The sequence below is a fragment of the Rhinatrema bivittatum genome, chromosome 7 (genome assembly GCF_901001135.1).
Source record: "Rhinatrema bivittatum chromosome 7, aRhiBiv1.1, whole genome shotgun sequence".
Taxonomy (NCBI): Eukaryota; Metazoa; Chordata; class Amphibia; order Gymnophiona; family Rhinatrematidae; genus Rhinatrema; species Rhinatrema bivittatum.
In genome coordinates, this window is record NC_042621.1 from 15882568 (window position 1) to 15908528 (window position 25961).

Here is a 25961-nt window from a genome sequence, read left to right on the forward strand (position 1 = left end):
ATTCTCAGAACATTCAGTTAGAGTCTGAGTAATTTAATTGGTTGGAAGTCAGGACATCATTCCCCTATAAATGACTTATTCTAGTGGCTTAGCTCTGCAGAATGCCACCAACTGTTTCTATAGAAGCTAATTAAAATATTCAAAAGCACCCCCCCCCCCCCAAAAAAAAAAAAACCAAACAAACAAAAAACACCCCAGACATCCTTACCTAAGAAAAGCAATAATTACTTCTGGACAAGTCACTGCCTAGTTCTTCAGGGAATATTTCGGGAATATTTCTGATAGTATATTCTCTTGGAATTCAGCAAGTTGTATATAATCAACATCCATGGCCACTTGATGTCGCCATTGCTCTATCTAGGTTGAAATAGATAAAGCCTGCATCTAGCAGCATACTATTTAGCAGTCTCTAGTGCAGAGGTAGCTCAAACTTGGTTGATGCTGCAATCAAAATGTATTCAAGATTTTACATGAAATAGTTTCCCTAGCAGTTTAATAGATTTGATAACACGTACCTAATTACACTGCAGTGTTGCTTTATATCTAACTATTCAATCACCATCCAAAACAACTGAATTGTTCTTCCTCCAGTCAAAAATCTGTCTCTCTACATTTTCCCAGTTTTTGGAAAAAAAATACAGTCCTAGATATTTCAATTTTTGACCCACATTATCATACATATATGTTTCTTCTATCATATGGTATAATAGGCATTATATTCTCCTAGAAAATATAAAAAGGTGAGCTGCAAGGAAAACCTGGGATGGAGATCCAGTATGTAAAACAAATCAGAATAGGAGGTGGACTCCAACTCCCAGAAGGCACAGGGGTTCTGGAGGGGGAGGAACTTCCCAGGCGTTGCCCTGTTGAGAGGAAGAAAGAGCCAGGGCATGGTGGGAGAAGGGTGAGAGTTTGTCTGAAGGAGGGACAGGGCAGGAACAGGAAGGAGCTCTACTAGAAGCAGATGAAGAGACAGAGGAAATGGTGATGAGCAGCTCTGAGGATGAGCCAGAGCTGATGGACTTGGGAGATGAGTGGTGGAGTCCTTCGGCAGAAGAGGACACACTCATTGAGGCTGCAGGTCAGGAGCTTTAAGTGAACACTGCCATGGGGTAAATGCAGTTTCAGGCATAAGAACCAGGCACATTGAGTGCAGCAAAGCTTAGGCTGTGCAGGAAGCAACTGTGAACAGCGTCAAAAGGATTATGGTGAGAGTTACTTTCTTATCATATGGGTTTAAGACTAATGTGGTTTGATAACGTAAAGCTATAACGACCTTAAACTACCAGAATAAACTGAGACTATGTATGCTTAAGCCCAGCTCACCAACTGGGGTGAGAGGATTTGAGATTGTAGCTGTGACACCCTGGAAGGAACGCGGTAAAGTAAAACTATGGCGACTTTAAACTACTGAGATAATCTGGGATTCTGTGTGTTTAAATTCAGTTCACCAACCAGGGTGAGGAGATTTGAACCTGTAGTTGTGACATTCTAGAAGGAATGGAGTAAAGTATAGGTAAAAGAGACTGGAGTACCTGGCCTGAGGAGCCTCCGAAGGTGGAACTGGGGAAGCTGCAAGGAGGAGTCAGGCAGCGGGACCATGAAAAAGCATCTCCAGAGGCTTAATCAGTGGTTCAGTTTCTTATGCCACAAGAGAATATTTATTTATGTATTTGTTTATTTATGTTTTTTCTTAAAATCTTTTGTATACTGCCTGTACAAATATTTTGGTAGATCTAAGCGGGTCACTCCAGCTGGACTGGGAGAGTGGCCAGTGGCATGATCCCATGACATTGGAAATGCTTATATTGATAAACATATAACCGCAGTTCAACACATATAGTAAATTTGCAGATAAGACAAATTATAAAGAGAAGTAATTATAACAGGGATGCTAAAAATTACCTACCAAAAGGAGTGAAGAAAATTTCAAATATTAACTTAGAATATAGTAATTTTTTTTTTTTTGGGGGGGGGGGGCATTGTAAACTGTGATACAAATCAAATTACATAACTGAACACTGAGCAAGCAAAGGTAAAAGAATAATTGCTTGTGTAGTCATCTTATGGAAAAGACTGAATTTAACTCTACCCTAGCTTAGCACTGGAGGGCAGTGATGTATGCCACATTCTAAAGTCCCACACAGAATGGATGAGCTGCCTTAGTCAATCTGTGACAGTGAAGAATTTCTCATTGCAATTTTAGAAGAACATGAGAACACAAGAAATGCCATAGTGGGTCAGACCAAAAGTTCATCAAGCCCAGCATCCTCTCTCCGACAGCGGCCAATGCAGGTTACAAGTACCTGGTAAGATCCCAAAGAATAGCCCCAATCCTTCATACCCTGATGTTTTAGCTTTGGACAGTTTACAGATGACCACAGACAGGTACCTTGCTTACCTGCGCATTGGACCATTTCAGAGCAGTGTTCCTCAACCCTGTGCCGGAGGTACCAACAACCAGTCTGCTTTTTAGGATATCCATACTTTGGATATGCATTGATTGCACATCTCATGCATATTCACTGTGGCAATCATGAAAACTCCTCTGGCAAGATGTGCCTGCAGGAGAAAGTTGGGAAACACCATTTCAGAACATGCTTCTTAGCTTATGACTGAGCCAAGTAGTTGTATGGCATTGCAAAGATCTATATCATACTGTTTTTTTTTTTTCAGGTGGGCTGAAATTCCTCTTTCATGAAACAAACATAAGACAATAATTAAAAGTCATACGGAGAGCTTGTAGGATTTTAAGCTGTTAGCTCTTCATTTGAAAAGATCAGATAAATTATCTTCATGCATTCTGTCACACATGCAAAAGAGATAAACTGAAGCTTTTAAGATGGCTCAACTATATATTTTGGTATCGTCGCAGTGTTGTTTCTCTCTTGCATTACATCTTGCCTTTCTCTTACTTGCCTTTTAAGCCGCATATGATTGCTATTAATAAAGGCTGATGTCTGGGCCTGAGCAATGCTCTGTCATAAAAAATTAATCATAATCACCCAGTTTTTTTAGGCTATTTTATAAAACCCTGGCATTGGTAAGTTGAATTCATAGCAGCAGTGATTCATATTTATTTAGGGAATGAGTTAGTGGTAAGCTGAGGCTTTATCGTAACAAAACGTTACTTTTCCCATCATTTTCAAATAGGATTCAGCTTAAAAAAGTATATTAGTTTATTGTGACATATAAAGGACCTTGTGCTGGTTCTAGGAGGTTTCACAATTGATACATTGCATGCCAGTTTGCTAAGAAATATTCTTCTGGTAAATCTTTGTTCTGCTCATAGTGCTTTGCTAAAGAATAAACCTGCCTGTGAACAATGGGATATAGAATAAACCTGCCTTGAGCAATGGGATAGGTTTCTACAAACCAATCAATAATTTGCGGACTGAGAAAACATCTTGATCAAATAGAATTCTCTTTAGCATCATTTATTTATTTAAACATTCTTATATACCGCCTATAAAGTTGGGTTATAGATTTAAGCGGTTTACAGAATATAGGTGTACATACATAATAAGTTGTTCATTACATACAAAAGATTAAAACAATCATTAAAAAAAAGTAAAAACTAGATGCATAGATAAATAAGTGCTGAAAACATAGAACTGAACATATTGTAAAAAGGGGGGAAAATTATTAGGGATCTTTAGGTTTGTTATAGGCAAGGTGTAAAAATGTGTCTTGGGACTTTTTTGAATTCTTTAGAGTTTGAAATGAGGTGGATGTGGTCTGGAAGTGAATTCCACAAGATTGGTCCTGCGATCGAAAATGCGCCTACGAGTCAGGTCCAGTCTGGCCATTTTACTGTGGGAACTTCGAGAATACATTGATCTCAGTTGACAAAATTGCCAGTAAAGTCAACATAGAACATAACCAGAAGGTAGATGGGTTGTAAATTAAGTTGTGTATGATAGAAAGAACCTTATATTGGATACTGTAGTATAGAGGGAGCCAGTGAAAATATTGAAAGAGTTGGTGTAATGTGTTCTCTGCGAGGAATGTTAGAAATTATGTGAGCTGCTGAGTTTTAGATAAGTTGAAGAAGGTGGATAATCTAAGCTAGAAGACCTAGATATAAAGAATTAGAGTAGTCTAAACCTGACAATATTGATACTTGTACAACTGAATGGAAATCAGAGGGAAAGAGGAGTGGCTTTAATTTTCTAAGTAAATGTAGTTTAAAAAAGGATTTTTTTTAACAAGAGCAGAAATATTGGTAGTCATTGATAGCTTAGAGTTGATCAGTACACCTAGATTTCTGGCGCAGTTTGTTATTGGAATAGAGTGGTTTTCAAAGGTAAAGTTAGCTGGAGGACAATGTGAAGATTCAGGGATGGTGGATAGAAAAATCCCTATGAAATGTTGCAAATGAAAGATCAAACACCTCCCACAGGGAGGAGCCCTGTGGGGACTTGCAGAAATAGGCTAGCTCAAGGCAGAGATGGACACAGAGAATTAGCTTTATTGTACTGCAATGTAGATGGTGACCCGAGGAACGGGTGATGATTCCAGCCAGGAGATGAGAAACCAGATGGCAATGTTCCATCTGTAGGTTGCAGGGTGGAAAAGGCAGTTCCATAGTCTCACCATGTCCCAAGAGGGAGATGGGTCCGGTAGTGGTCCGTGAAGCGGGGTAAGCCGAGAGCCCAAGCTTAGATGGAGAAGCCAATAGATCCGGTAGTCGTCCGCAGTGTGGGATAGGCCAAGGATCTATGGAGAGAGAGATGAGACAATGCAAAGACAGAACTGGAGCAGCAGTACTCACTCTGATGCTGGTAGTTGTAGTAGAAGGGAACCCCTGAGGAGCAGAGGTCCCAGACGAACAAGGCCCCCGAGGAGCGGGTACCGTAGGCGTCCTGGTAAGTAGCAACCCCAAAGGGAAAGTAGGAGCATGGCAAGGCCCCCCGAGGAGCGCGTACCTTAGGCATCTTAGTTGGTAGGAGGTAACCCCGGAGGGAAAGGAGGAGTGGGGCAAGGCCCCCATGAATCGGGTACCTAAGTCGTCCTAGAGTGAGAGTACACAGAGCGGAAGTGTCTGGTAACGTGGAGAGATCAGCATGGAGGATTCCTTGCTAACTTGTAAAAGGAATCGTGAGTGGAAATTAAATACAGAGCTAGTGACATGATGCGGTGGGGACGCCCCCGAGGTTCCCGCCATGTAAAGGACGGGGTTGCGCGCACATGCATGCCCTAGATAACTCCTGGAGCAAGATGGCAAACGCAATCACCCATACCGGACTGGGGACACCGGAGGGTACGGTGTGGAGAAGCGGAGGCAGCCATCTTTCCAAAATGAACTGAGTCAGGTAGAAAAAAGGTGAGCAATAGAGGGTACAGCCGTCTGCGACCGATGGGTACAACACTTATATAAATGAATCTTGCTGAATTGCTTCATTTTAACTGAAGTTTTTCTTTTTTAATACACCTTATAGATAAACATAGCCTGGTCTGTCTGGCAGGCTATGCATGGGACCTAGCAAGCTGAATGTTTAGGCAACTGATCATTACAGAGATTTGTAGTTAGGCATGAGAATGATGGGGTGTGGAGAGAATGAAGAGGAGATCTTGTTTATTCATCTACACAAGATGATGGAATAGAAAGGAGGGAGACTAAAAAAGTTGTCCTGGATAAGGAGATATCTTGCAGACATTCACATTTTCTGGATGACAGTTGGGATGTACCTTTGGGAAATAATGACTACATTTTTAATGGAAGTAAGGCAGTCTTGATTACGTGAAGATCCTGTTTTGAGTAAAATAATTACATTGATACAGAATGGAATGAAAGTATTAATTTTTTTCTGGTTGTCAAATTCTACCCAAATATGCTTGGAACTTCATTGTAGTTATCTGGTCCAAACAACTGGTGAGATGAGCTGGAAGATTTTTTAAAATTACTTTTTTTTTTTTTTTGGCAAGGAATATTAAAGCTGCACAGATCCTGGGAGAATTTTTAGGCAGAGAGATTGAGTGTATCAGTTCTAATGACCAAAAAGGTCCCTTGTTCAGATCAGACTTAAAATGTTTATGACTATGTCTCTCTTGTTGGTTTTTAATCACCAACTGCAATGACTCCTCATACAATGGCAATAAAGAGATGGAATAAATTATAGAAATGGATAGTCATATTATCTTCAATTTTTTGTTTGGTTCAAGAAACACTACAGATTTACCTTTTTCCTTCCCTTCTGTTTTACTTTTTTCTTAAATACTGCGAAATTCCATTAGTTAATTCTGTGCCATAGAGGTATGCTGTTGCACTTCCTGGCCGCGTTCGCTCTGCAGCCTGGCCTGCTCACCTCCCTACGCCTTCCACCAGCTCCAGGCACGTCCCCTCCATGGCCTCTCCCAGTTCGCAGTGTCTCCAGTTCCCCTGTGCTCCTGCTCCAGACCAGGCCTTACGGCGGGGCTCGGCGTCCTCCGTGGCATCGGCTCCGCCACCTAGGTGCGCGCACGGACCTCTGGCCTCTTAAAGGGCCAGGGGCAGATACCAGCTCCATGGCGCGTCCTGATTGATTGCTGCTTAAAAGGAAGTGTTCTGACCCCACTTCCTTGCCTTGGCAATCGGGTCGATCACGTTGTGATAGCAAGTTTGCCTTCCTGCATTTCCTGTATCTCCTGTTCCAGTCTCTCTGTTCCAGTGTCTCCTGTGTCGCCAGTCCCAGAGTCTCCTGTGTCTCCTGTTCCAGAGTCTCCTGTGTCTCCTGTTCCAGCGTCTCCTGCTCCTTCGTCTCTCCATTCCTGGTAGTACCCTTCAGACTGAACTCACAGTACTGACCTTTGCCTGTTCTTGACTACTCCTTGATTGCTACCTGACCTCTGCCTGGAACACTGACTACTCTCTGATTGCTGCCTGCCTTAACCTCTGCCTGGAACTCTGACTATGTACGGACAGCTCTCTGCTACCGACCCTGCCTGGCTGACCATTCTACGCAAAGACTCTGGCCTTGATTCTCGCTCTACACTCGGACACTCTATTCTGGCCTCCTGCGACCTCTGGACTTCCTTATCTGAACACCGACCGCACACCCTTGTTCATGGTGGGCACTCCCTTGAACTTTCTCTCTAGGAGACCCTGAGAGGCCCACCTAAGACCAGGTGGCCTGAGTAACCAAGGGCTCAACCTGAGGGAACCCCGGGTTGCTATTGGTGAAGCTCCAGGTAGCCTCTGTCTCCTCCTGTGCTCCGCCTCCTGGTGGCAGGCGGTCTCCGGGTCCGACCGGAGGGCCGTACCAATCCTGCACCAGGCCAAGGGTCCACTCCCAGTGCAACATATGCAGGCCAAAAGAATTTGGTTTCATATAATTACATTTCATTAAGGGGAGGTTCTCTTCCAATTTTTCTTTCATTCGGGGTATTAGTTTTCTTTTATTTTGACAGATAGCATGTGCTCTTCAGCAATAATGGGCAATAAAAATAAAATTTCATTTTGTTTTTGTTATTTTGAAAATAACATGAAATGAAAGCACTTCCCTAATGACATGTGGTCATCATATACTTTACTCACAGTTGCAGAATTTAAAAAAATACATAAGCAAAGCTGTAAACTTGAATGGTTTGTTTTTGTAATATTTTAAGAATGTTTGCACTAAAATACTATTCATAGACCATTAGTATTGCAAATAAATCCAACATGTTTGTCTTAACTGATTTTTTATTTTTATTGAGTTTTAATTGGATGTTTTGATTATTGCAATCTGCCTAGTGTACTTTTAATAGAAAAGAAGGCTATGCATTTTAGCAATAATTATAATAAATTTGTCCACCAGAAGAGAAAACCAAAGCCAAATGTGTTTTACAATGCCATGAACAGTTAATGCTTATTTGTTTAACAATATGATTTTAGTAATGTATTTTCAAAATATATTTTTACACTGTGCTTGTGCTTTAAACCTTTTGCATTAAGGTCTGATATGTTATTAATAGCCTGGTCACAAATGGTCTTTTAAACAAGATCTCTCTTCTTACTTAGTAACTCTACTATATGCATAGAGAGGTTGAAAACCCTTGGTCACGTATCACAATCTTCAAGTTTGTTCCTTTTTTCCCCCCCCTTAATTTGCTCATCTTGGTGTTGGTGTGTTTGTACAAAGCAGACAAGAAGCATGTTATGCTTGTTGTTACAGTATTACTGGCTGATCCACTCTACATAAGAGGTACAGATAGACATATCTGTTGATGTAATACATCTATTTCCTGTATTTGAGAGGCCCTTCCCATAAAATTGACATATAGACAATGCATCTGCATTCTAAGAAAAGGAAATGCAGGCAAGAAGTGTAATTTTTAGTCAAGAGGCCGCCAGTGAAGAGTGGGTGACTCGCCAGAATGATGGCTACTGCCTGGAGTCAATACCCTTATTAAATAAACATACACATGCTTACTGTGACTCCAACATCGCTCTAAGCTTCAACAGCAAGAGGAAATGTGGAAAAAAGGATTCACACTCACAAAGAGGGGAGTAGCTGGTAGGGGTGTGCATTCGTATTGAACATAAATGTAAAACGCTACTTTTTTTTTTTTTTAACAAAAAAGTGATCAGACATAAACGATCGGATTTCCAACTTATTCAACATAGCTATGTTGGTCAATCATGGTCAGAATTCACCCCTACCTCAGACACTTCTATTCTAGCCATTATAAACAAACAAAAACCCTCCAACTCCCCTTATAATCCATGCTCTGGAGCCTTTTTCAAAGCTCTCAAACTTGAAGCCTGCTCTTTTCTTACTCTTCTAGTTAATCAATCTCTAGAATCAGGTGAATTCCCCCACACTTTAAAAAAGACCTCTATACTACCAATCTTAAAAGCTAAAGCAAAAGATACATCTGATCTCAACAATTACAGACCTATAGCATCTCTTACTTCCCTGGCCAAACTAATAGAATCTGTAGTACTTCATCAGTTAACCGATTTTCTTACAGAGCACAATATTCTTCATATTAATCAACATGGGTTTAGAAAAGGTCATTCCACAGAAACACTTCTTCTATCCTCTTTTGATACTTTTTTCCGTGCATTCGACTCATATACAGACTACATTATAGTTTTCTTAGATATATCAGCAGCATTCGATACCATTAATCATCAGATACTCATTTCAGGTCTTCAAAACATAGGCATCACAGGTACAGTTTTGAACTGGTTTACATCCTTCCTCTCCAACCGACCTCAACAAGTCAATTATAGTCAGCACTGCTCTTCCCCATATATCATTAATTCCGGCGTTCCTCAGGGCTCATCTCTTTCTCCTATTCTGTTCAACATATATCTACTTCCTTTATGCTACATTCTATCCTCTCTTAATCTTCAGTTCAAAATTTATGCAGACGACATCCAATTTTTTGTCCCATATAAATCATCCTGGTCAGACACTCTATCTTTAGTTTCTCTATACTTATCTACAATCAACTCTTGGCTCTCCCACAATCGATTAAAACTGAATCCAGCAAAAACTGAGCTCGTATACTTAACTTCCATCTCTGATTCTTCATTAGGTCCACCATCACATCTTACAATCAATAATGTTACTATCCCCATAACACGCTCTGCTATAAGCCTAGGTGTAAACATTAATTCAGATCTTTCTCTAAAACAACACATATCCTCACTTACAAAAAAATCATTTTTCAAACTACGTCTGTTAAAACATCTTCGTCCTCTACTATTTTACCGAGATTACAGAACCATTCTTCAATCCTTAATCTTCTCTGGCTTAGACTATTGTAATGCTCTCTTCCTAGGATTGTCAGACTCTTCACTATACCCCCTTCAACTGATCCAAAACTCTGCAGCCCGGATACTAACCAGAACATCTTTACGTCATCATATCACCCCTATTCTACAATCATTACACTGGTTACCCATAAAGTTCAGAATAAAATACAAAATTCTCTCTATTATCCATAGTTTAATTCATAACCATAATCATACTTCTACCTGGCTTTGTTCAATACTGCGCATATACAAACCGACGCGACACTTAAGATCACTTAACCAAAATTTACTAGATATCCCTTCTCCTAAACAAGCCAGATTAGACCTCACTAGAAAAAGCCTTTTCAATAGCCGGTCCAACACTTTGGAACACTTTACCAAACCATCTTCGCTCGATATCCAACCCTGCACATTTCAAAAAATCTCTCAAAACATATCTTTTTCAACTTGCATTCAACACGTCTTCTAATTAAACTTAATCATCAATACCGAAATTACCCTCTTAAACATAGTTACACCCATTACAATCCCATTTATACTACACATAACTACAACATACCTGCTCATTCACACGTTTCCAACTATCATACCCTTCTCCCTTCTTCCCTTTATCTCATATAATTTTTACGCTCTATTTCTCCCACTTCCCCTTCCTCCTCCCGTTCCCCTTCCCCCCCTTTTTCCCCTTTCCCCCAAAACAATAAGCCCATGGTTCCAAACTTTTTATATTTTTTAATAACCTTATATACTAGCATTCTGTTTAGTTATACCAATTTTTATGTAAAGTTTAAAAATTCCATTTTATTTTGATTATTTTATTTTTGGTTTTAAATCTGTGAACCGTTTTTGATAAAATTTCTTTTTTAAAAAACGGTATATAAATACTTTTTAAATAAATAAATAAATAAATAAATAAAATAAATGTTGAATAAGTTGGAAATCGCGATTGTTGATCCAAAATAAAAATTTAAACCCCTCACCTTCCTTAATCCCCCCCCCAAAGACTTACCACAACTCCCTGGTGATCCAGCGGGAGTGAGGACGCCATTTCTGAAAGCCTTTCTGAGGAGCACGTGATGTCGGCGCCACGTCCGAGTGACGCGGCGTCATGTGATTCCCCGCGGGTTCGCGCCGGAACGCTCGTTCGGCCCAAAAGGAACTTTTGGCCAGCTTGGGGGGGTCAGGAGGCCCCCCCCCAAGCTGGCCAAAAGTTCCTTTTGGGATCGAACGAGAGTGCCGGAGGGAACTTGCGGGGAATCACGTGACGCCGCGTCACGCCGACGTCACGTGATTCCCCGCGGGGTCACTTCCGGGATCCTCGTTCGGCCCAAAGGAACTTTTGGCCAGCTTGGGGGTGTCAGGAGGCCCCCACAAGCTGGCCAAAAGTTCCTTTTGGGCCGAACGAGGATCCCGGAAGCGACCCCGCGGGGAATCACGTGACGTCGGCGCCACGTCGCAGTGACGCGACGTCACGTGATTCCCTGCGGCACCCTCGTTCGGCCCAAAAGGAACTTTTGGCCAGCTTGGGGGAGTCAGGAGGCCCCCCCAAGCTGGCCAAAAGTTCCTTTTGGGCCGAACGAGCGTTCCGGCGTGAACCCGCGGGGAATCACGTGACGCCGCATCACTCCGACGTGACGCCGTCACGTGCTCCTTGCAAAGTTGGTCAGAAATGGCGTCCTGACCCCGCTGGACCACCAGGCAGTTGTGGTAAGTCTTGGGGGGGGGATTAAGGAGGGTGAGGGGTTTAAATTTTTATTTGCACATATGGACATATACTCAACTCATTGAATTCTGTTTATGTCCATATTGACCGCAAATGGGACCCCCTTTGGACATATGGACATATGAACTTAAACTTTTGCTCTGCACATCCCTAGTAGCTGGCTTGTTACGGCGGTTACTACCCCAAATCAAATAAGCCTGATACTTCACTTTCAATGCATATACAGCAAAGTTCTCTGATTCAACGGCAGGGGAGAAGAAAAACTGATACTTCACACATCCAGCAGAGCTCTCTGCTTCAACGGCAGGGGAGAAGAAAAGAGGGTTCGCACTCACAAAGCGGGGAGTAGCTGGCTTGTTACGGCGGTTACTACCCCAAACCAAATGTGCCTGATACTTCACTTTCAATGCACATCCAGCATGGCTCTCTGTTTCAACAGCATGGGAGAAGACTGATACTTCACGCATATCCAGCATAGCTCCCTGCTTCAACGGCAGGGGAGAGGAAAAACAACCAATAAGGGCTGTATAACATAGTCTGGGTAAAACAAATAAGCATGGGTGTAGCTTGCTTATTGCGGCGGCTACTACCCCTAACTAATCAAGCTAGATATTTCACTTGGATGCAGCTCCATCACTGCTCTCTACATTAAAGGTGGTGGTGGAAGGGAAATAGAACCAAGAGCTAAGAGAAACAGATAAGTATGAGAAAAAAAATGTGTGAAGCTTCCTGGACAGACTGGATGGGCCATTTGGTCTTCTTCTGCCGTCATTTCTATGTTTCTATGTTTCTATTTGTATGTGATAGGAAAGGATGTGGCAACAGATCAAAGAACATATCCTTCACTTGTCAATATATATGACAGTTTTAGACATATAAGCTCATTCTGATTTGTTTCAGTTACTATGCTTTTAGTACTCAGTTCTCCAAATTACTGAGACACATAAATGACCCAATGTCTGGAAATATTTGATTCAAGAATATTTTCAACAAAAGTTTTGTGGCTCTTTAAAACAGCAAAGTACTGTGAATCTTTTTTTTTTTTTTTTCATACCTCCAAACTCCATGGAATTGGGTCCAGAAGGAATGAAATTTAATCTCTGTAATTTGCAAATATATGGGTTTCATTCAGTTACCAGGGTACCAACATACTTGTTAACAACCAAGGCCTTCACTTCTTAAGATCAGTCTACAAATCCCAAATATGACTTTGTATTACAATTTAACGTTTTAAGTGATATTTTGGATATGGCAATTTCAATCCAATTGGCAGCTGAGAAAAATGAAAATGTAAACTACTTTTTATTCAGAAACACCTGTGAATACCTCTGCAGATATCAAACCATAAGACAAGAAGCTTTATTTCAAAGTTTGACATGGCTGTCAGTTTTCCACAAGGGGCTTACTCCCAGGTGCGATCACTCAGCCTGGATTTAGTCACTGGTAGTCCGAGGCACGGGACTATCATTAACCAGTCTGGAGCAGTAGTCTCCAGGATAAGGAACTTGGTAGCAAAGAGAACCTCGGCAGGAAGCGCCATAGCAGAGAATGCTATTGCAAGTGGCTAGGGTAGCAGGTAGCTAGGTAGCCAAGATTCAAGAGGGTGGATCTGGGGTTACCAGTAGCTCTGTAGCAAGGAACTTGCAATAAACTCATCTTAAGTGTGTTTGGAGCTGCAGTGAGTGGATAGCACAAAGCTGGCAACAGAAAGCTGGAAGCAAGTAGTTATCAAGGAGATGAAAGCAGAAACTTGTAGCAAACCAGTAACAAGAAGCTAAACAACTGGATATCTCAATAGCAGGAAGCTTGGAGAACAAAAGGACTGAACAATCTTCTGGTTCCTGGCTTCCAGCAAATCCTTATAACTGAGTCCCAGCCAATCGAGGGGGTATAGCCACAAGGGCTACTCATCATCCGGTGGTTAGGGCTTCAGTACTGCTCACACAATTGTCCACCAGCATCACTGTTAGAATTGTGGACTCTTGTGCTAGAGTGAGTTTGGCTCAACTTACACTGAAGAACCTGTAGGTCCTCACTACCATCTGGTGGAGCAGACAGGTGCAGAGACTGCACTGAAGCTTTGCCTATACAAACCCCTTCCCCCTCAGGTTGAGCCTTTGGATTCCGGAGTCCAGCAGGTCTTAGGTGGCAGTCTCTGGGGCGTAGGCAGAAGAGTAGTTCCAGGGCCAGGCTGAACTCGGTGACAAGCAAGAATAATGAGAGCCAGGCTAAGGTCCATGCCAAGGGTCAGTCCGAGAGGGGAGAGTGAGGAGAGCAGTCGTGAGGAGAGCAAGACAGACTGGGCAGGAGACATGAGGTTTGGACAGGATTAAGAAACAAGGCTGGAACAGGCTGGAGAGATGTGCAGCAACTAGCACTTCAAGGGCTAAAGTCGACCCATTGCTGAGGCTTTGATCTGTTGCATGGCTGGGCTTTAAATACCCAGCTGTGTGATGTCATTTGCTGGTACTGGTCAAGGGGATTCTCACCATGGGGCCCTTAAAGTTATGATCATACCGCACATCTGGGTAAGTCCTAGCACATCTGGGTAAGTCCTAGCAGCGGCCTTGCCGTGAAGCAGGGTCCATCGGTAGCATTTAGGTGAATGCATGGGCTGGAGGGGCTGCCTGCGAGCTGGCAAAAGAACAACCTTATCCTCATAATAGGCAGTGTAAACCTTTTCATGGATAGCAGATTTACTCAGATGGACAGATTTTCCCCTGCCTCTCTCTGTTAGGACAGGCATATTTGGTTAAAATGGTGGTTCTTCCACAGCTTTTCTATCTTTTAAACACTTGGCATGTCATGTTCTGAAATGGAAATTTAAGGAAAGTGGTGCAGCCATTTCTTCTTTTCTGTGGAGAAAGAAAATTCCACAAATTAAACTTACTACTTTGCAACTCCCTAGAGGGTATGGAGGTCTGGATATTCCAGATTTGTACTTATACTATATTGTAGCGACAACTGGGAATTAAGAATTGGTTTATTTGTTTGGATGACCTGAGTTGGGTTTCCTTGGAATGTTCCCATATAGAAGAACCGGTGTCACTGCTAACAATGTCCCCACAATCTTCATTTTATACTAAATTGGGGAGAAACAGTCTGATATAGAAACATAGAAGTGACGGCAGAAGAAGACCAAACGGCCCATCCAGTCTGCCCAGCAAGCTTTCACACCTATTTGTTTTCATACTTATCTGTTACTCTGACCGCTGAGGTCAGGGCCCTTATTGGTAACTTTTTGGTTCCAATTCCCTTCCACCCCCATCATCGATGCAGACAGCAGTGCTGGAGCTGCATCTAAGTGAAGTATCTAGCTAATTGGTGGGGTAGAAACCGCTGTAATAAGCAAGCTACTCCCACGTTTGTTTACCCTGTCTGTGCAATTCAGTCCTTGTTGGTTGTCTGAATATAAATCCTTTTTACTTCATTCCCCCCTGTCGTTGAAGCAGTGAGCTGTGCTGGATATGTATTCCAAGTGAAGTATCATGCTTAATTGATTCGGGGTAGTAACCACCGTAACAAGCAAACTGCACCCATGCTTATTTGTTTACAAAGACTATGTAATTCATTCCTTGTTGGTTGATGCTGAATATAAATCATCTTTTCTTCATTCTCCCTGCCGTTGAAGCAGAGAGCTATGCTGGATGTGCATTGAAAGTGAAGTATCAGGCTTATTTGGTTTGGGTAGTAACCGCCATAACAAGCAAGCTACTCCACTGCTTTTTTGTGGATGCAAATCCTTTTTTCCACATTTCCTCTTGCCGTTGAAGCATAGAACAATGTTGGAGTCACATTAACTGTGTGTATGTTTATTCAATAAGGATATTAATCTCCAGGTAGTAGCCGTCATTCCCGCAAGCAAGCCACCCCCTTGCCTTTTCTCTTCATTGACAATACGGCCCAAGTGCAGGAGGTCACTCCCGGACCCCAGCTGGACTTTTGGCAAATCTTGTGGGGGGTCAGGAGGCCCCCCCCAAGCTGGCCAAAAGTCCCTGGGGGTCCAGCAGGGTTCCGGGAGCGATCTCCTGCACGCGTGCCGTCGGGTGCCAGGAACCAAAATGGCGCCGATAGCCTTGCCCTTACTATGTCACAGGGGCTACCGGTGCCATTGGTCAGCCCCTGTCACATGGTAGGAGCACAAGATGGCGCCGGCCATCCAGTGCTCCTATCATGTGACAGGATCTGGCCAATGGCACGGATACCCTGTCACAAGGTAAGGGTAAAGGACGGCCCGGTAGCCGGAGGACGGCCTGGAGCAGGAGATCGCGGGAGATAACTCCCGGCACCCCCACTGGACCACCAGGTACCTGTTAAAAGGTTTTGGGGGGGTTGGGAGGGTGGGGGAAGCTAAGGGGTTACTTTTAAAGGGTCGGGGTGGGTTTAGGGGTTATTTTTGTGTGCCGTTTTTCCCGCCCTCCCCCAAAACGATAAGGGAAGCCCCACAATCAATATTGTGAGGTTTTCCTATTGTTTTGCGAGAGCCCCCGATTTCTGACGATTTTGAAAATATCGACAATATTTTCAATCGTCCGAAGCCCGATTCACATCCCTACTAAATAATATAGTGTTGCTACATCCCGATTTTTTGTAATTCTTTGTTTATACATTTTCAACTCACACAGAAAAAGCATAAGAAGGGATAAGTATAATACACTTATCATCGGAACATGTCATACTGCTAATCCAAAAAACACATGTCTAGTATATCCTGATTCAGTGGAGAAATTACCTCCAATTCGAGCCAAGAAACAAAAATACAGTACATTTGGTTAGGTTACAGGATTCTCTAAGAAAGAATGGTATGGATATTTAAATGACTCTATATTTAAACTGCTCATGTTAAACCTCATAATGAAGATTTTCAATATGATGAACTTGGTGCCGCCAATGCTCAAGGTTTGGATTCCTCTGCCAAAAAGTGGCAATAGAGAAGTGGGCTTCTAAAAGCAGTTGACCCACCAGACATCTAAACTTTCTGGGGACTAAATCTTACCTCCAAAGAAGGCTTGTAAGGGGAGCAAGATATATAGAAACACCGTTGATATGAGCAATGACATTAGCCACTTCACGCCAAAATTGCCTGATACCCACACAAAGCCACCACATAGGCATGCATGTGCCTCGTTCCCCACAACCCCACCAGCAGTATGGGCTGAAATCAGAAACATATTAGAATAGCTGACAGGCATTCTATATGTTCTATTTAGCAGTCTGACCATTAATTCAACTCATCATTGACAAACAGAACCACGGTGTGCATTGGACCAGAAAGCTTTCCATATCAATATAGTGAGAGATGTACCCAGGTCCTCATTCCACTGGCGAATCAAACTGCAAGGAGTGTCAGTGCCAAATTTGCCTTGAAGCACCCCCCAATAAACTAATGTTGTACCCTTTGCAATGACATCGGGGTCAGAGAAATAACACTGCATCCCATTTAACTCCGGGATAGGAGCTGTTAAGTCAAACAACGGGGAAAGTGCAGTTTGTAATTGTAAGTAAATAGCATGCATGTGTTTGGGGAGATCAAAGTCTGAGTCAAAGATTCAAAAGTTAAAAACTTTCCATCATCCCAGAGCTGTGCTAGGTTAACTAAGCCACGCTCTCTCCGTTCTTTCAACAACCACCCCCTGAGTCCCCAAACCCACTCCATCCCACCCATAGCATACCACTCTGTTGACCTTAGTGAGACATCAAGAATTACAACTGATTATACTGACTCATAGCAGCACGAAAGACAATGAGACAAAGACCATATGGTAACCTCGGCACGACCAGAAGGGGCAAATATGGTTTGAGCTAGTTTCTCAACTCATTGATAAGAGAAATAAAAACGGCTTGAAAAGAGAGCAGAAAGTAAGAAAGCGCTCATCAACCAGGTCTGTTAGCAAGCCAAAAATAAGTAGCAGAAGTGTGAAAGGAACGTGCTGAGGGGACCATTGCAAAGTGTGTGCTAAAAATAAAAATAAGCACACTGGCAAGAAGTAAGAAAAAGGGCCCAAATTAGCAGTCAGTGGTGGTCGTCATTTCGAACCTGTGTCCCCGGGGTGGAAACTCCTTTGGTGGTCTTCAGATGTTCTTCTTTCCTTTTCCTTGGATTCCTCTCCAATTGCAGACAGACCTCCCTGGAGGGAAAGGCCTTTTGCTGGCCTTACTCTGAACTCTGGGTAAGGAAGGGAGACAGAAAAACAAATTTTCCTTCCCTCTTGATGGAAAACCAGAAAAAAAACCTTGTTACTTTTGTGGCTACTGCAACCTCTCCTTATTTGAGGCTAAAAGGGGGTGTAGCTCCCTCCTGACTTTCTGAACCTCCCAGAAAGGCCAGGACAAAAACAGAAAAAAAAAAAAAAAGACAAGAAAAGAAAAGAAAAGACAGCAACATCTTCCTTCCTTCAACCTTCTCAGCAGCCCTGTACCAGGAACCGACAATGCAAGGATGGTATTTACCTCAAGGGCAGGGATCTAGGGCCATTTAGTAGTGACCCAAAGGGCCTCTACAACAGCATGCAAGAATTGTTTGAATACTATGTGCAACATTTTTGCTAGGATGATTTTGCATGTAGCAAAACCCAATTGTTTGCTTCATGCAAACGACGATCATTGCTCTAAATTAAATATTTACTTTCATTCCTAATATTTTTCATAAATAACATTTTCTATTGTGTTTGTTGAAATTAGAATTGCATGTTACAGGTGTTGAAGATCAAATAAGAAATGCAGCCTACATCAACAAAAATACAATCTGCATACAATGAATTTATATCTTTCTCCATAAGCAACCATAGAAATGGAAAATGATGCAGGATAACGACTGTAAGGACCATCTCTTCTGCCCAGTTTCATTCATGGTGCAGCTTTTGGCTTTCCCTTCACTTCTTTACAGCTAGGGATCCCCTCTGTGCTTATTCCATTCTGTTGTAAACGTAGTTATTACTACTACTACTACTGGATTAACTATGTAACAGCGTTATTTATAACTGAGCAAAGATGTATTAATTTGGTTTTATCTATCTCCCTCTCTCTCTCTCTCTCTATATATATATATGTATATAAAACAGTGGACTCTATACCTGAAACAAACCTTTCTGCAACCTTGATTGCTATTGATGGGACACGATATGGTGTTCTTTACATTTGAATACAATATAGGCATGTTTGCTTTCTAATCAATACTCTTCACAACTCTTTGTGTGGTCACCTTTGGAATGGGCATGGTATCAGCCAAATAAGGACTTTGATATTGTATATCTTTTTCTTCCATTATATGTAAACTTAATTTCTCAAAATAAGAGAATACTGGCAATATGAAGCATGTTTTCTGTAACTTTTCAAATGAATGGAAACATAATGTAGCTAGCAGTAATTAAGGGCCTGTAGTCTCTAACCTGATAAAAGATATTGAAAAATAAGCCATTTATTGTGGTCACTTACAAAAATATTGAAATGAAAAAAATATGATGGGAAGTCTTTTTTTCTTTGTGTAAGTTCAGGTATCAGGCTAAAGGCTGCTTTTCATTCACACCCAATTCCGTGTTGCATTGGGATTCCCAACAATTGCTAAGCTTTAATTTTTTTGTCAGGAAGCTCATCAACCACAATGACTGCCTGCCTGGTAATATCTTCTTGTACACTTGGGTCAGCATGTACTAAAGGAGAAGGTTAGTTGTGTTATTAAACTTCTGACTTTCCCTTTTATGAAGAGAGCTTTTTGCATTTTGTTTATGTCAGAGTTGTAATTAGATTTGATAATTAAGGCAAGAATGAACTTTATAAACACTCTGCACCTTCTATTTTGCATGTTTGATAACTTTGCTTAGATTGCTTCTGTGACCTTTGTGTGGGTTTTGCCACTGTTCATTAATTAGTAAATTTTAATGAGAAGACTTGATGAATGTGCTGGCCTCTGCAATAAATAACGAGAGATGAAACAGTAATATTTTAAACAAGAAGGTATATGAAGTTATAGGCTTTGCAACTCTAAGTATGCATTTATTGAACACACATTGCTGTGGAATTGACCCAAATGATTAGCATTAAATCTACTATATGGTGACTTGAGTTTATTATCTTGATCCTGACTTACATACTGTAGGCCACCTGAGTCCTGGAGAACTAAGCAGATTCTGGCACCATTCACTGGCCAGCTGTCAGAAAAGAGTGACAGTCTCTTGGCTACAGGTTATCACTGCTGTTCCTATTCTTGAGTGAGGGGAAAATTACTCTGTGGGCCATAATTAATTCACTATAAGAATTCCACTTTATGAAAAAAAAAAAATCTCACCAAAATAATTACTTTTGGACACCCAAAAGATTTACCCAGCTAATATCTGCTATATGTTGGGTAAAACTGACTTTCATAATTTCGCCCCTCCCCCTGCAATTTACCAGCTTGATTTATCTGTCCAGATTCACAATACGTACAAATTTAGCCAGTCTGAAAACAGGGGCAGCTCTAGAGGCATTCCTGGTGCAGGTTTTTGAGTTAGCAGATCAGTGTGGATTAAGAGTGCTAACCAGCTAAATTTAGCTGGACAATTCCAGTTGCACAAACAGCTTCTCTAAATGTAGCTGGGGAAATTTTATCCAGCTAGATTTAGACAAATTTTCAGTCGCAAACCTAAACATTTAGGGACGGATTTTAAAAGAGTTACACTCGTAATATAAGCGCATAACCCTTTAAAACCCCCTCCTGCGTGAGCCGAGCCTATTTTGCATAGGCTCGGTGACGTGCACAAGCCGCAGAATGCGCGTATGTTCCGGGGATTGAAAAAATGGGCGGGGCTTGGGCGGGGCATGGCGGAGCGGGGGCGTGTCCAGAGGCCTCGCCACTGCCGCTGGGCCTGGGGATCGCGGCCGGCACGCGCAACCTACGCCTGCCCAGAGGCAGGCGTAAATAATCCAACAAAGGTAGGGGGGGATTTAGATAGGGCTGGGGGGCGGGTTAGATAGGGGAAGGGAGGGGAAGGCCGGGGGGGAGGAAGGAAAGTTCCCTCCGAGGCTGCTCCAATTTTGGAGCAGCCTCGGAGGGATGGGGAAAGCCATCGGGGCTCCCCTAGGGCTTGGCGCACGCAAGGTGCACAAGTGTGCACCCCCTTGCGCGTGCCGACCCCGGATTTTATAACATTTGCGCGCACAAATCTACGCCCGTGCATAGATTACAAAATCTGGCCCTTAGATTTGACTGAAAATTTGGATCAGATATGTGACGGCTGGTCTGCTGAAAGAGCTGTTCAATAGATCCCTGGAAATGGGAGTGGTGCCATGAGATTGGAGAAGAGTGGTGGTGGTCCTGCTTCACAAGAGTGGGAGCTGAGAGTAGGCTGGAAACTATAGGCTGGCTGACCTCACTTTGGTGATGGGAAAATGTAATGGAGTCAATGCTGAAGGAAAGAATAGTGAACTATCTACAATCTAATGGGCTACTGGACCCAAGGCAGTATGAATACACCAGGGGAAGTTCCTGTCAGACACATCTGATTGATTTTTTTGATTGGGTAACTAGAGAACCAGATAAAGAAAGAATGCTAAATGTGATTTACTTGGATTTCAGCAAAGGTTTTGATACGCTCCTGCATAGAAGCTTGGGTGTGGGTGCCAAGGTAGTGGCATGGATTGAAAACTTGACTGACAGGAGACAGTATGCAATGGTAAATAGAACCTACTCTGAAGAAAGAATGGGGATTGGTTTTGGGACCAGTTCTGTTGAATATCTTTGTGAGAGACAATGCGGAAGGGATAGTTTGTCTAGTGATGGATTATACTAAGATCTGCAACAGAGTGGACATGCCTGAAGGAGTAAAGAGAATGAAAAGTGATTGAAGACGGCTTGAAGACTGGTCGAGGATTTATCAGCTGGGATTCAATGTCAAGAAGTGTGGAGTCATGCATCTGGGGTGCAGTAATCCAGAAGAGTTGTATGTGATGGGGGTGAAAGACTAATGTGTACGGACTAGGAGAAGGACCTTGGGGTGTTAGTGTCGGGCAATCTGAAGATGGTGAAGCAATGTGACAAGGCGATAGCTAAATCCAGAAGAATGCCGGGCTGCATAAAGAGAGGAATAAGAAAAAAGGAGGTGGTGATGCTCTTGTACAGGTCCTTGGTGAGGCCTCATCTGGAGTACTGTGTTCAGTAGTGGAGCCTGAACCTCAAAAAGGATAGAGACAGGATGGAGGTGGTCCAAAGAAGGGTGACTAAAATGGTGTGGGGTCTGTATTGGAAGACTTATGAGGAGAGGCTGAAGGATCTAAATATTTAGACCATGAAAGTGAGGCGTGCAGGGGAGATATGATACAGATCTTCAGATACCTGAAAGGTTATAATGATGCACAAACTTCAAACCTTTTCCATTGAAATGAAACTCCAGGGGGAACGGCTCAGAACCAATGTCAGGAAATATTTCATCACCGAGAGGATGGCAAATGCTTGAATTGCTATTCCAGAGGAGGTGGTGAAAGCAAAAAACTTTCAAAAAATTCAAAGGGCATGAGATAAACACTGTGGCTCCCTAAAAGCTAGAGGATGAAAATGAAGAAAAGGGTGCATGGGGGTAACTTGCACAGAGCAGCAGTTAATACCCTTAACTCCCTTAACCAATTTGCCTTGATGCTTTTCACACAAATGCTTTGACAGTGGGGAGCGGGGGGCAGCTAATACTGGGCCCCAACTTGTATGTCAAGAGTACCGATGCACTGACATAAGGGATAAAGCACAGGACTGCTTCTACAGCCAAGTCCAAAAGCAAAGCACGTTCAAGCAGCATTGTTTGAATTATTAAGAAGCTGCTTATCCCATAAAAATGTTGCTAGCAGTAATTTTTTTATGGGTTTGACAGTTGCTTGGTTTTGATTGTAAGTATTATCCTTAAAATAAGGAATAGGGTAACTTGCATGGAGCGGCACTTAGTACCATAAAAAATTTGCTGGGCAGTCTAGTTGGATAATTTGGTCTTTTTCTGATGCCGTTACTGTGTTACTATGCTTAGTTTTTCTGCTCAGCGGTTTATTGAAAACTGACTCTTTAGTGAATAGTGCTAAAAATTATGTATGGATTCAAATGGGGCAGGGAAAACTGCACTAGGTGTATCAGGAGAGAGAAGGTGATGACAAATATGTGGAGGAGCAGAAAATAAAATTTGATTAGTTTGAAATTCTAATTTTCAAAAGTTCTTTCTTTTTCATTCTGGCAAAATTCTTCTGAACACTAAATTGATAAAAGACTATGCACCCTGTCTGACCACTCTGTATCATTAGTAAATGAAGGAATACATCCCCAGTTCCTCATTTTCTACAATTTTCCTGCTTGCTCTCAGTAGTCTCTGGAGTGCCTAAACATGGGGGGTGGTAACAGGAACAATTTTCAAAATCTGTGTAGCTTACAGACTAGTGGGTGCTTTGCAAGCTCACTTTCCCTGCCTCCCCCCATCACGCCGTACATTACCGCCACAGATAATGCCAATGCATTACCAGCAGGAGTAACCTGGTGTCAGATTCCTAATCAGAGTGGAGTTATGTTCCAGTCTCTTTCAGTAATATGGTATGATCAGGATGTGCATTTAGTTTTGTTTGTTTGCTATGCACATATGAAATTACAGGCACAAAGTAACAAAAGAAATGTAAATGAGAAAAGTGACCAAATAAAAGCCCAGGTGCATGCATCCCTATGGTATAATCTTACTTACCAATTCCCCAGTGAGGATAGTGCTCACACACTACACAGCTCTGGTGATACAGAGGAGAAGACCACAGGATCCAAGGCTGGTGCTAGTCTTAGATAGCATTTTAGTCAGTGCTGGGGAGGAGCCGGCTGTCGTGGTACATGTGGGCACCAACGACATAGAAAAATGTGGGAGGGAGGTTCTGGAAGCCAAATTTAGGCTCTTAGGTGGAAAGCTGAAATCCAGAACCTCCAGGGTAGCATTCTCTGAAATGTTCCCTGTTCCACGCGCAGTCACCAGAGGCAGGCAGAGCTCCGGAGTCTCAATGTGTGGATGGAGACGATGGTGCAAGGAAGAGGGATTCAGTGTTGTAAGGAACTGGGGAACCTTTTGGGGGAAGGGGGAATCTTTTCTGAAGGGATGGGCTCCATCTTAACCAGGGTGCTGGTGCTAACCTTTAAAAAGGAGATAGAGTAGCTTTTAAACTAGAACAAAGGGGAAAGTTGGCAGATGCTCAGTCGTGTATGGTTCGGAAGGAGGTATCTTCGAAGGATATGAATTTAGCATTAGAGTTAGGGCATCCCAACAGAGAAATTCCAATAATAAGAAAAGTAGTCCAAGTGACTGTAATTAAAAACTCACCTGAGTTAAAAGTTTCCAATTTATCCCTGTCAACTGAAAAGTAGAATGTAAATACAAACAAAAAACACCTTTTGAAATGTTTGTATGCTAATGCCAGAAGTCTAAGAAGTAAGATGGGAGAATTAAAGTGTAAAGCAGTGAATGATAACATAGAATTAATTGGCAGTGCTATACTGGGGTACAATTTATATCGCAATGACAGAGAGGAGCATCGGGGAGGAGGGTGGCGCTTTATGTCCAGGATAGCATAGAGTCAACCAGGATAAAGATCCTGCATGAGACTAAATGCACAATCAAATCTTTATGGGTATAAATCCCTTGTCTGTTGGGGAAGAGAATAGTGATAGGATTATACTACCGTCCACCTGGCCAAAATGGTGAGATGGAAGGTGAAATGCTAAGAGAAATTAGGGAAGCTAATCAAACTGGTAGTGCAGTAATGGGAGATTTCAATTACCACAAAGTCACTGGTGCAAGTGAAAGAATAAGGTTCCATTCAAAGGTATAAGAGTCTTTATTAAACCCAAAGTTTATAAATCTCTCATTTAGTACGGCAACTCCATACAGGTAGCAGCAAGAAGAATTAAAGTCCCCCGACACGGTCCCGTGTTTCGCGGAGGCTGCATCGGGAGGGACCAACAAAACGTTTATTCACATCTGTAAATATAATATGCAGTAGTAAGGAACGGAACAAAACTGCCATAAGGTTTATATAAAAAGATGTACATACCTCTTGAAGTTTCACAGGAGCGCAATCGCCCTCAGTGTTTCAAACATTTAAAGGACAAAAAGGCGCGAAAGGTAACTCTCGCGGGATGCTGTGATTAGTGAGCTGACACCTGGAGGACAGGCATCCGATCAAAATTTAATAAAACTGATACCATTCGATATCTTTATTTAGACCAGAAGGGGCGACTGTGTGAAGGGTATATATCCATCGCTGCTCCTTCCGACCCAGCATGCCGGCAAAGTCCCCTCCCCGCAAGGGGGGCGAGATCACCTCCAATACCGTGAAGGAAAGGGCATCGATGGAATGTGCCGTCTCAAGCCAGTGAGACACCAGAGGCTCATCAACTCTAGAAGATCTTATATTAGAACAGTGTTCTATGATACGTGTTTTAACCATCCGGGCGGTCTTGCCCACATATAGCAATGAACAGGGGCACCTAATGACATAGATCACCCCTTTTGTACAGCAATTGGATTGAGAGTTAAGTTTGAAAGCCCGTCCAGTCAAAGGGTGTATGAATGTAGATGCTGGTGATGTATGCTTACACATCGTGCAGTGGCCACAGGGTTGGTGGTGCCCACCCAACCGGGGTGGCGACTGCACAGGTGAGGCAGTGTGCACCAGACCGCCCGGATGGTTAAAACACGTATCATAGAACACTGTTCTAATATAAGATCTTCTAGAGTTGATGAGCCTCTGGTGTCTCACTGGCTTGAGATGGCACATTCCATCGATGCCCTTTCCTTCACGGTATTGGAGGTGATCTCGCCCCCCTTGCGGGGAGGGGACTTTGCCGGCATGCTGGGTCGGAAGGAGCAGCGATGGATATATACCCTTCACACAGTCGCCCCTTCTGGTCTAAATAAAGATATCGAATGGTATCAGTTTTATTAAATTTTGATCGGATGCCTGTCCTCCAGGTGTCAGCTCACTAATCACAGCATCCCGCGAGAGTTACCTTTCGCGCCTTTTTGTCCTTTAAATGTTTGAAACACTGAGGGCGATTGCGCTCCTGTGAAACTTCAAGAGGTATGTACATCTTTTTATATAAACCTTATGGCAGTTTTGTTCCGTTCCTTACTACTGCATATTATATTTACAGATGTGAATAAACGTTTTGTTGGTCCCTCCCGATGCAGCCTCCGCGAAACACGGGACCGTGTCGGGGGACTTTAATTCTTCTTGCTGCTACCTGTATGGAGTTGCCGTACTAAATGAGAGATTTATAAACTTTGGGTTTAATAAAGACTCTTATACCTTTGAATGGAACCTTATTCTTTCACTTGCACCAGTGACTTTGTGGACTTGTTTATGTGCAAGATTGCTTCTGTATATTTCTAGATTTCAATTACCCCAATATTGACTGGGTAAGTGAAACATCAGTGCATGCTAGAGAGATAAAGTTCCTGGATGGAATAAATGAGTTTTATGGAGCAATTCTGTTGCGCTTGCTGCTCGCAGGGCCCATCCTGCTAGTAGCTT

At 42.5% G+C, this 25961-nt stretch overlaps 1 long non-coding RNA gene across 1 annotated transcript in view; it reads left to right on the forward strand.

Moving 5' to 3' along the window:
* The first annotated feature begins 945 nt into the window (after positions 1–945).
* The window catches only part of LOC115096084, a 57599-nt gene continuing 32583 nt past the window's right edge, over positions 946–25961 (forward strand). Inside the window, exon 1 of the long non-coding RNA XR_003857953.1 lies at positions 946–1208. This is a non-coding gene — a long non-coding RNA (uncharacterized LOC115096084). The remainder of the gene's footprint in view (positions 1209–25961) is intronic.